Consider the following 9955-nt stretch of genomic DNA (forward strand, 5'->3'; position numbering starts at 1 on the left):
AACACGGGAGTGGCTCGTCAAACAATGTCTGGATCGGTTAGTTTCTTTGTTCTTTGTTAGAACTAACTAACCAATCGAGGCAGCGGTTGACCAGCAACTCCTGTGTTCGGAGAGGTAAAACTACTGGTTTTGCCAAAGGAGTCTGGTGGCTTTGACGTGAGCAGAACGGCTTCAGTTTCCCCTGTGGTCCACACACAGGGCTTTTTGATGGCAAGGTAAAGTGATGAGAATGTGCTACATACAGCGTACACTTAAACAGAAAATTGTTTTATTTTTTTAGATGGCCTTTTTTTATGTGTATACATTGACATTTGGACATACCTTCTCAATCAGTTATTTCACACTTTTTTGGTAAGTACATAATTCCACATGTGCTCGTTCATAGTTTGGATGCCTTCAGTGACAATCTACAATGTAAATAGTCATGAAAATAAAGGAAACGCATTGAATGAGAAGGAGTGTCCAAACGTTTGGCCTGTACTGTGTATATATAAAAAAACAGATCATTACATGAATAGATATTGTTATCTTTTTACCATGTGCTTAAGGGATGTCAAAGACATTCTTCGTTAGAAAAAAAATAGGGAGTATGTCTATGTGTCATGCTGTCAAAACTTCTATAGGTCCACATACCTCTATGGAGAACTTTTCTTTCAAGCCCTGTTTTCAATTTTTGCACACAATTACTTTGATAGCCACATGTAACTCAGCAACGGCCTTGAAGAGGATCCTCATTAATACCATTGATGGCGACCCGCCGCTTGCTGCAGCTCGTTTTTCCGTGTTTTTCAAGCGTAGCTGTTTGAAACATGTATAAACCACCCTGCTTTACCTTGCCTGGACATGTCCGGACGTCCCTTCTCATACATGCTTGTTCTTTTGAAGCATACTGAAACCTTAATGCTACCAGTTCAGCTTTTTGTTTTTATCTCAAAAAGGCTTAAGGGGGTTTTTACCTGTCTGAGACCAACTGGTAAGACAACATGTGAAATGCAACTTCTGCCCACGGCTCTTTTCCCCATTTAGATGAGAGAATGGGGGGGAAAGAGTGGATTAAAAACTCTCAGATTAGATGGCATCTGGTGACCTCAGCAGCACAGAGAGCAGTCATCCGGGTGTATATGGGGGCGTGAGAGATTATCACTACCAGCAGAATGTGCATTACAGATTGGTTCCTTTTACAATGTGTGTGTGTGAGTGTGTGTGAGTGTGTGTGTGTGTGTTTGTGCGCGTTCTTGCACACGTGGCGGTGGATTGTTAATCCTAATCCACTCTTGAATGTACATGCTGAGGACCAACAGACCATTAGTTCCTGTTCTGTGTTGCATGTGCATCTGTGTGTATGAACACGTCCATGTTCACCAGTGTGTGTTTGTAAATCTGTGCGTGTGGAGATATTGCAGTATTCAGTTTGTGTATTATGTGTTTGAGTCAGTGTAATCTGAGAGTGAATAAAGGGTTAGAGGGCCATTAACCAGTGCATTAGCCCTGACTGCAGACAGACTGGCTAAGAGTGAGGAGACGGCTGGTGTGTGTGTGTGTGTGCGTGTGTGTGTGTGTGTGTGTGTGTGTGTGTGTGTGTGTGTGTGTGTGTGTGTGTGTAGGGGAGCTGATGGCTTGAGGATTTTAGTGGGAAATGGACAATGGGGGTGAGGATTTAGCAGCAAGTGTCAGGTCGAGGAGGGGGGGGGGGGGGGGGGGGGGGGGGGGGGGGGGGGGGGGGGGGTTGAGTGCATTAGTGAGTGCAGTGTATGTTGAAGGGATTGATGGGAGCTGACCCATAAAAAGACAGACAAACACCCTGGGCAAGAGTCAGCTGTCTCAGCGTCTCCCCTTCTTTTTATTCAAATTAGACCAAACTAACAATTTGTCAAACACACTGGTGTTGAAAACGTGAATATATGTGCAACAAATGAAAGATGTCATTCTTAGTCCCCCGCACCCGAAGGTATCAGTATCATTTAGGGGCATTGGGGGCTTTGTTTCACGCTCTGAAGCTCCCAGAACCAAACTCATTGCACAGTTTAAACTGCCATGTTTGCCATTAGTTTAGGAAGCATTAGGGATTGGTTGCATTTTGTTTTGTTGGACATGGACCTGCATTTGTACTGGCTAGAATGTAAGGTAATCCTTTGACACACAGAGTATAGGAGGAGGACAGGTGAAAGTGAACATTTCTTCGACAAACGTGCTCCTTGTTGAAGGGAGCTATGAATGATTTGTTTGTACGTTAGTTTTTGCAAGCTAGGTACTTCTCATGCTAAATGTTTAGAGTTTAAAAGGCATTAAAATATACATGTTAAGATTCAAGATTCAAGATTTCAAGATTTCTTTACTGTCATACAACAGCACACAGAATTACGTGCAAAGTTCAAATCTTAAAAGAATAGAGCGCAGAAAAATAAAAATAAAAAACAGTGGACAAGTCCCATAAATGTACATGTAGAGGGGAGTAACATTTTGGAGAAGTGATAAGCACGTTTTTCAGTTCACAACTGGTCACCTCATGCTCTGTTCCATTTACCACACAAGTCAGTGGTTGGAACTGGTGATGACGTCATTCACAAGGTAGTCAGAGACGGTTTAGAACGTACAGAGGAGCTGCCAGAAATTCTGCTGGATGGCTCTCATTTGTGCAGGATGTATGTTAACTTCCTCTTTCTTTGTGTTGGCAGCGTTCTAACCTCCGGTGGATTTCTGAGGACTATGGTTACCCTGCTCCTCAGATCTCTGCAGGGTAAATCCAGACAGCTCAGTCAGACGGTCCGATTTGAGTTTTCTGTTGCACGATTAAATCCATTTTTTGAATGTACATGTTCCACCGCAACAAGTTCCTTCCAGAGTCTAATGTGCAGAGGAACCGTCACTGAGTGACAATCACAATCTGAGACGATTGTGATTGGGTTTAACAAATGCAGAGTTGAGGGGAGGGGGGGAATTAGGTTAGCCGTTGGGGAATTGGGTTAGCCGTTGTTGTAAACACCAGTTAACAACAACGCATTGTTCTCTATTTTGAGCGTAAAACTCTGCAGGAACTCAGAAATTCTAACTTAGCATGGATGTGTTTTATTGCTTATGAATTCAAATTGGTAGCACTTTCCACCACCGCCACATTCCACCACGGTAATAAGATGGTAATAGTGGGGTAACAGTGTCATAATAAATAGGTAATACCTAGGTAATAACTTATAATTACCAAAGTAATAACTGGGAAATACATCACAGTAATAAGAGGTAATACTGGGGCAATAAGGTGATAGGAAGGTAACAGATAATAATAATACTGATATAATAACATGCAATTACCAAGGTAATAACTAGGAATGGGTTCAATGATAACCATATGTACATCTGGGTAGGGGTAATATAGTTCTATTAATGTTGTAATAACCTGATAATAATGGAGAAATTTATGTTGATGTTTTCATATGTTATAGGCTACTATCAGTGTAATACCTTGTAAATTAGATAAAACGTTTTGAATTTAAAATTGGTAATTACCATATAATAATGCTGAAATTCATCCACTTTCTAAATTACATGTTTAATCTTCTTACCTGGAAAGACATCTGGTAGTTTCTGTGTAACAACCATGAATCAATTCAATTCAATTCAATTTTATGTATCAATGTATTATATTATATTATGTATTAGTATCAATTCATAGCAAGAGTTATCTCAAGACACTTTACAGAGGCCTAGACCACACTCTATAATTCACAAGGACCCAACAATTTAGTAATTCCCACAAGAGCAGGCATATAGTGGGACAGTGGTGAGGAAAAACTCCTTTTAGGATGAAACCTGGGACAAACCCGGGGTCCTGGTAGGTGGAGTCTGACGGCCGGTTGGGGTTGAAATGAAGAACGGCAATAATAGTCACAGTAAAAGATAACGGAACAGTGACTAGAAATAGTAGTCTGTAATAGTTCATGGCATAGCAGGGCATTGTGCGGCATTACAAGGCACAGCAGGATGAGGCTTTCTACTTTCTACTTATCACATCTTAAAACATCAACATATATTACTCCATTATTATCATGTTAATACAATATTAATATAGCTACATTACCACTACTCAGATGTGCAAAGGGTTATCATGGAACCCATTCCTAATTGTTATATTATTAATAATAATATAACAATTAGGAAGGTAAGAAGGTAACAGATAATAACAATAATAATACATTATTATTATTGTCATTATCTGTTACCTTCTTATCACCTTATTACAACAGTATTACATCTTGTTACTGTGATGTGTTACCCAGTTATTACTTTAATGATTACAATTTATTACCTATATATAACCTCTTTATACTGTTACCCCACTATTACCATCTTTTCACCCAGGTGGAATGTAAAGTGCTACCTTCAACTTTTTATTTGTTAGAGGAAGAGGTTACACATGTTCAGTTTAGGAGAGTAAACTAAATCTGAAACCAGTGTTGGGTAATTTGCTGTAATTCCGAACCCAGCAGTTCAGGCGATACATTTATGGTTTAACACAATAGTTTATGTTGCTACATACATTTTCCTCACAGCACACTGGAACAAAATTGGGAGAGAAGTAAAAGGGATTGGATGGAGAAAAAGGTGGCCACGGGGAAAGTGAGAGTCCAAAAGGCGCTGACAGGGGGAAGAAAGTCAGAGCCCTTACCTTCTATAGATATCTCCTGTTTTCCATTATTCATGGGTTACAAGAGGCAGTGGAGGGGAAGGAGGAGAAGACATTGTAGCTTTCCATCTTTCCCTTGAGTGTAGTCTTTTATAGTACCATATGCATCCTCCTGTCTCTTACTCCTATCTTGTAGTCTTTTAATTCCGCTCCAGGGTCTCTTAGTCTATCACTCACTCCCCTTTCTCTCTATGTCTTTATCTCATAGATTTGAACTTAAGAGTTTTGTGTACAGTACACATCCTGAAGCCAGAGCTGCTATGAGGCTGAGAAACTTGTGATTAATGGTCAGATCCAAAAGAACTGCAGTTTCCCTGGCTACCATCATACCGAAGCACAGCAAAAAGGCAAGTGGCAGGAGAAAATTCTAAGAGTTTGAAGGCTAAAATTCTACCTAAAAACAAAAACTTTTTTTTTTGTTGACTACCGTAGTGGCTCGTTCGCTGGTTAGCCATCTTACTTTCCAAGACTGTGAATGCTAAAATGGTCAAAAATATGACTATTTACTAACTAACTGACATTTTCACAAAAGCTCTAATTTGCCATTTGCTTTAACAAGTTCGGGATTCAGATAGACACTGTTGCCTGGAAATCCAGACCCAAAATCTCAAAGTTTAAGGGTCTGGCATTGAGCAATGAAAGTCGCCCATCTTGAGGGGCGGCACCAAGCGTGCATTTGAAAATCTCACTGCACCCATTTGGATAACACTACGATCAATAACAACAACACATGGGGTGACGTATCCAGAGCTCCGTACGCTTAGCTACTGGTGGAGCTAACTGGTTGATTAAACTGTCATCATCTGTTTAGCTTGCCGCCTATATCAGATACACCAATGTGATTGGTGCAGTTCGCCTCTGGCCCGCCTATATCAGATACACCAATGTGATTGGTGCAGTTCGCCTCTGGCCCGCCTATATCAGATACACCAATGTGATTGGTGCAGCTCGCCTCTGGCCCGCCTTTATCAGATACACCAATGTGATTGGTGCAGCTCGGCTACAAGGGCATAGTTAATGAGCAGCATTACTGAATGCCAGAGTAACTCGCTGAGCAAATTCAAATTGTGCTCTCGCGAGAACTTTGGATTTCCAGGGTAGTAGAAGGGAACTGTGAAGGAGAAAACTACCGACTTTAAACAGACAACATTTGAGTCGGCAAGTTAGAATATCAGTTTTCATAACGTATGAAGAGCTGCTCTAGGAGTCTGAAAAACTTGGAAGTAAGCAAATGGCTTACTTCTAAGTATGGTGAGTCCTGAACCATCCCTTAGTTATGCTGCTACAGACCCAGACTTCCGGGGGACTTCCCATGATGCACTGAGCACCTTACTCCTCCTCCTTCTCTCCATCTGTATGCAACCTCATCCCATTAATGCATGTGACTAACTTGACTTCTTCCCTACTTGTTACAGTCAAAATAACTGCAGTTGCTCTGGCTAACAAACAGACTGATAAAAAAGCAAGGAGATGCTCAGATTTTTTGTGACATTACGAGTTAGCTGGTAAACTAGAGAGGCATACTTTCCACGGCCATGAATGCTTATATGATATGGCCATGAACATATATACATATTATACGTAGATACCGCATTGGCTCTGATACAGTGACGCGGCCGCCATTTTGGGATGGACATCATGGCAAGAGGTTTATCCATTAAATTATTTATGTAAATTATTTTAATAATCATTAAAATAATTGTATCTTTCTGATTTAGACATGTATTCATGATACAGCATACTTGTGTTGGCAATGATTCAAAGGTGTGGAATACGACCTCTCTTAATGTCCATTTGCAGTTAAAAATGTACTTTTTGCACTTACACATGTACATACCAAACACATAACCAAAAAAACAACCCAGACAACCAAGTTGTCTAAAAATCTCCTACTTTATTCAATAACATAAATGTTTTTGTAAAACATTCAATAAAAAATGATCTTTAATTTATTGCTCATTGTCATCTTTACACTAGGACTTGATCAGATGCATAATATTTTTTTCCAAAGCACTCTCACAAGGAATATGTTGCTAGATATTTAGACAAGATTTTATGCTTCCATTATAATAGTCATAACTTACATACGTATGCATGTTCAGATTATATAAAAACAAACCAAATAAAGTTACAGTTGCTGAACAGAAAACAGATAAGGGACAGGCAGACTCAGGAATCGTCTCGTGTACTTTTGGAGCTGCTGTAAGACTCTAGAGGACAGCATTTGTTGCATTTCCAGTGGTGTTGTAAGAGAACAAAAAGTTTAAACCCATGTTGGAAGAGAGAATAAACTCAACACTGGAGGAAGCTACAAACCTGAAGCTCAGAACTTTAGTTCTGTGTACCTTGGAAGCCGTTTTAAAAGTCCCTCTTCATGCATTTATTATGAAATTACAAGGCTAGATTATAACACAAAGCTTTAGCATCATTCTGTCAACTAGTTAACACACATTGTACTTTCCAACACCTAAGCTATTCAATTAAAATAAATTGAAATAAAAAATAAAATAAACTAAGGGAGGTGTATACTCAACATGCCAGTGAACCAAAGACTTTATAAAAATGGCTCCATTTGGAGTCGTCATGTTGCATAATAAGCTTGTTGTTGTACTGGATATCCGAAATTCCCCGGTCTCACTTCAGCTACAGTGATACAATTTTACATTTGCAGTTTTTCTTTGTTCCCAAAAAGTATTTTTAATAAATCTAAAACATGTCAGTATGATTGGATGGAAACTTTGCTTGTCTGACATGTGTCCAACATATGAAGCGAAGGTCTAAGATAGATGCTAGCATGTTTGATAAAAAATGGAACAATTTATTAGTACGATATGGACCACGTCATTGTTGAAATTGAGCTTTTTATTTATTTTAATAGGTAAATTAAATATGTGCATGTTGTTTTACATAATTTGGCGAAAGTGATCCAAGCGCTGAGTAGCCTTCTGGGAACCGGGTCATCTTGAAGAAAAAGTATATAATGAGACTCATTACAGTACTGAGATGATGTGAGGCTCCCCTGTCCCAAGTAATTTAAAGAATCCCACATCCTTGCTACTCCTCCCCTCATACACAATCTTATTGTGTGTGTGTGTGTGTGTGTGTTCTGCTGATCTGCTCAGCCTCAGGCTCGCCTGTGTGTGTGACACAGCTGCATGTGTGTAAGTGTGCATGTACAGTACAGTATGTGTGTGTCAATCCGCGAGGGAGCTTAATGTTCAAATGTATGGATTTTTTTTTTGAAAATAAAATAAATAAACACACGAAAAAACACACAATTACAGTCACGTGCACGCACACACAGGCCAGTTCTGAGGTCAGTGGTTATCATGCCACATAATTACATTCTCGTTTTAAGGAAACTGTGTACAAGGCAGTAGTAGACGGTGATCTGGCAAGGTTTAGTCTTTTTTTGTGTGTGTGATCATTTATTGTTTTTTTGGGAGGGGGGAGGGCTATGAGGAAAGGGGGTGAAAAAAGGTGAGTTGAGGAAAAAAAAAATCAAACCTCAGTCAATAAATAAATAAATAAATAATCCAAGTATTAATCAATAAGTTAATAAGTTAAGTTAAAGGGGTTTTGTCTGTGTGGAGAGAGATAGCGTGTGTGTGCATGGTTTGTTTGATGCGGTGTGTTGTCCTTAGAGTCTGTAGCTAAGGAGGAAAAGAAGCCCCCCCCCCACCCCCCAGAGACCCATAGCTTCATTCTGCTTTGACAACACAAACAGAACTGCTATTAAACTTTGCGATCTAATGACATTGAAGCAAACAAAACTGGTTGCAGTTCTCTTCTTTTTAGAATGTAAATGCAATAACCATGCTTTAAAATATTGAGTGAAAACAAAAGTACACATGTAGGAATACCGTAATCACACCAGGAAGATAGAAGTAAACGCTGAAAACACAAATTCAATGTGATAATGATCCTTTCTTAATTCTCAAACCCTGGCAGCTACATCACGGTCAGACGACACTAGTTTGTGTCAAGTATACTGACTCCGTTTAAGCAACTAATTAGTTGGTTTCCACTTTTTTATCTTTACAGATCTGTAACAATGGGATCATTTGTTAATTCAATTTGTGGTATACGTATAATAGTTGGAGGCACAATGAGTTGGATTTTCCTTAAAACCAACGTAAAGACAAAAATAATTCCTCTCAATCATCACTTATGACCCACTAGACGTGTGAGGTGGTGTCCATATCTGCAAAGATCCTGCTCTCTGCCTGTATTTTGTCTTTTTGTTACATTTGGCTGTGTTGAAAAGTAGCGTCCAGGTGCCAGATCGTAGGCCCACATCCAATAGGAAGCTGTGAAAATGGCTGTCACAGCGTCACAAATATAACGAGGCCAAATACCAAGCGTACAAAGCTGGTTCCAAAATGAGAGTGCGTTTACAAACCAAAACCAATTGAAATCCTACTCATTTTACCTCAAAGTAATTAGTCAACAAACAGATTGGGTTTTTCCATACGGATCGGGCCACCTACACCTACAGCGTGCATTACCACCACCCGCTAATCTGGAGTAAAGCCAACAAACATGTAGCCCAAGAAAACCAAGCAATTTGATTTATGTAAATATAAGAGTGTTAACTCACATATGTATTTAATCTTACTTTACGCATCATATGTACGCTACAGTCAGGAGTCTTAAAGTCCTTTACATGAAGGTCCAACGTGTCTTTTAAGGTTGATTTCTAACTTAGGGGAATTGTGAAATATTAAAACCATTGTCTGTAAGACAAAAAAAGCAAATCCTTAGATAATAAGTATTCTGTATTTACTTTAAATCTTCATTCAATTAGAAATCTTCATAGGTTCTTATGAATAGTTTTGTTGTAGGTGTAGGGTCTAGGATTTATTATCATTTTGTAAGAGCAAGTAGTTCTATCTCTACGTGGAACAAAGTTCCCCCAGCAGATCTGCAGTAAGTCTGGCAGTGAGAGTTTTACAACCTATCAAAAAATGAAGGAAATGCTCACAATGAAGAGGAGAGATTGTAAGAGGAGAGAAAGTGTGTGACCGGCAGCTGCAGAAATAAGTCGTCATCTATCATACAGAGACATGTCAGAGGAGTACTGATCATCGTCATCATATATCATAGTAATGATGCATTGCCGTGGCAGGAATAAACTTGCAGTAGATGCGTGGCGGTCAGGAAAAAGAAAAGAAGAAGTTTGGAGTGTGTTTTTGTGCCCTTGTTGGAGTGTGTGTACAGGGAAGTTGGGGGACATCAGCTGTGGTACATTCACGGTGAGACGTAAGGAGGTGCTGT

This window comes from Etheostoma cragini, chromosome 15 (genome assembly GCF_013103735.1).
Source record: "Etheostoma cragini isolate CJK2018 chromosome 15, CSU_Ecrag_1.0, whole genome shotgun sequence".
Classification (NCBI taxonomy): domain Eukaryota; kingdom Metazoa; phylum Chordata; class Actinopteri; order Perciformes; family Percidae; genus Etheostoma; species Etheostoma cragini.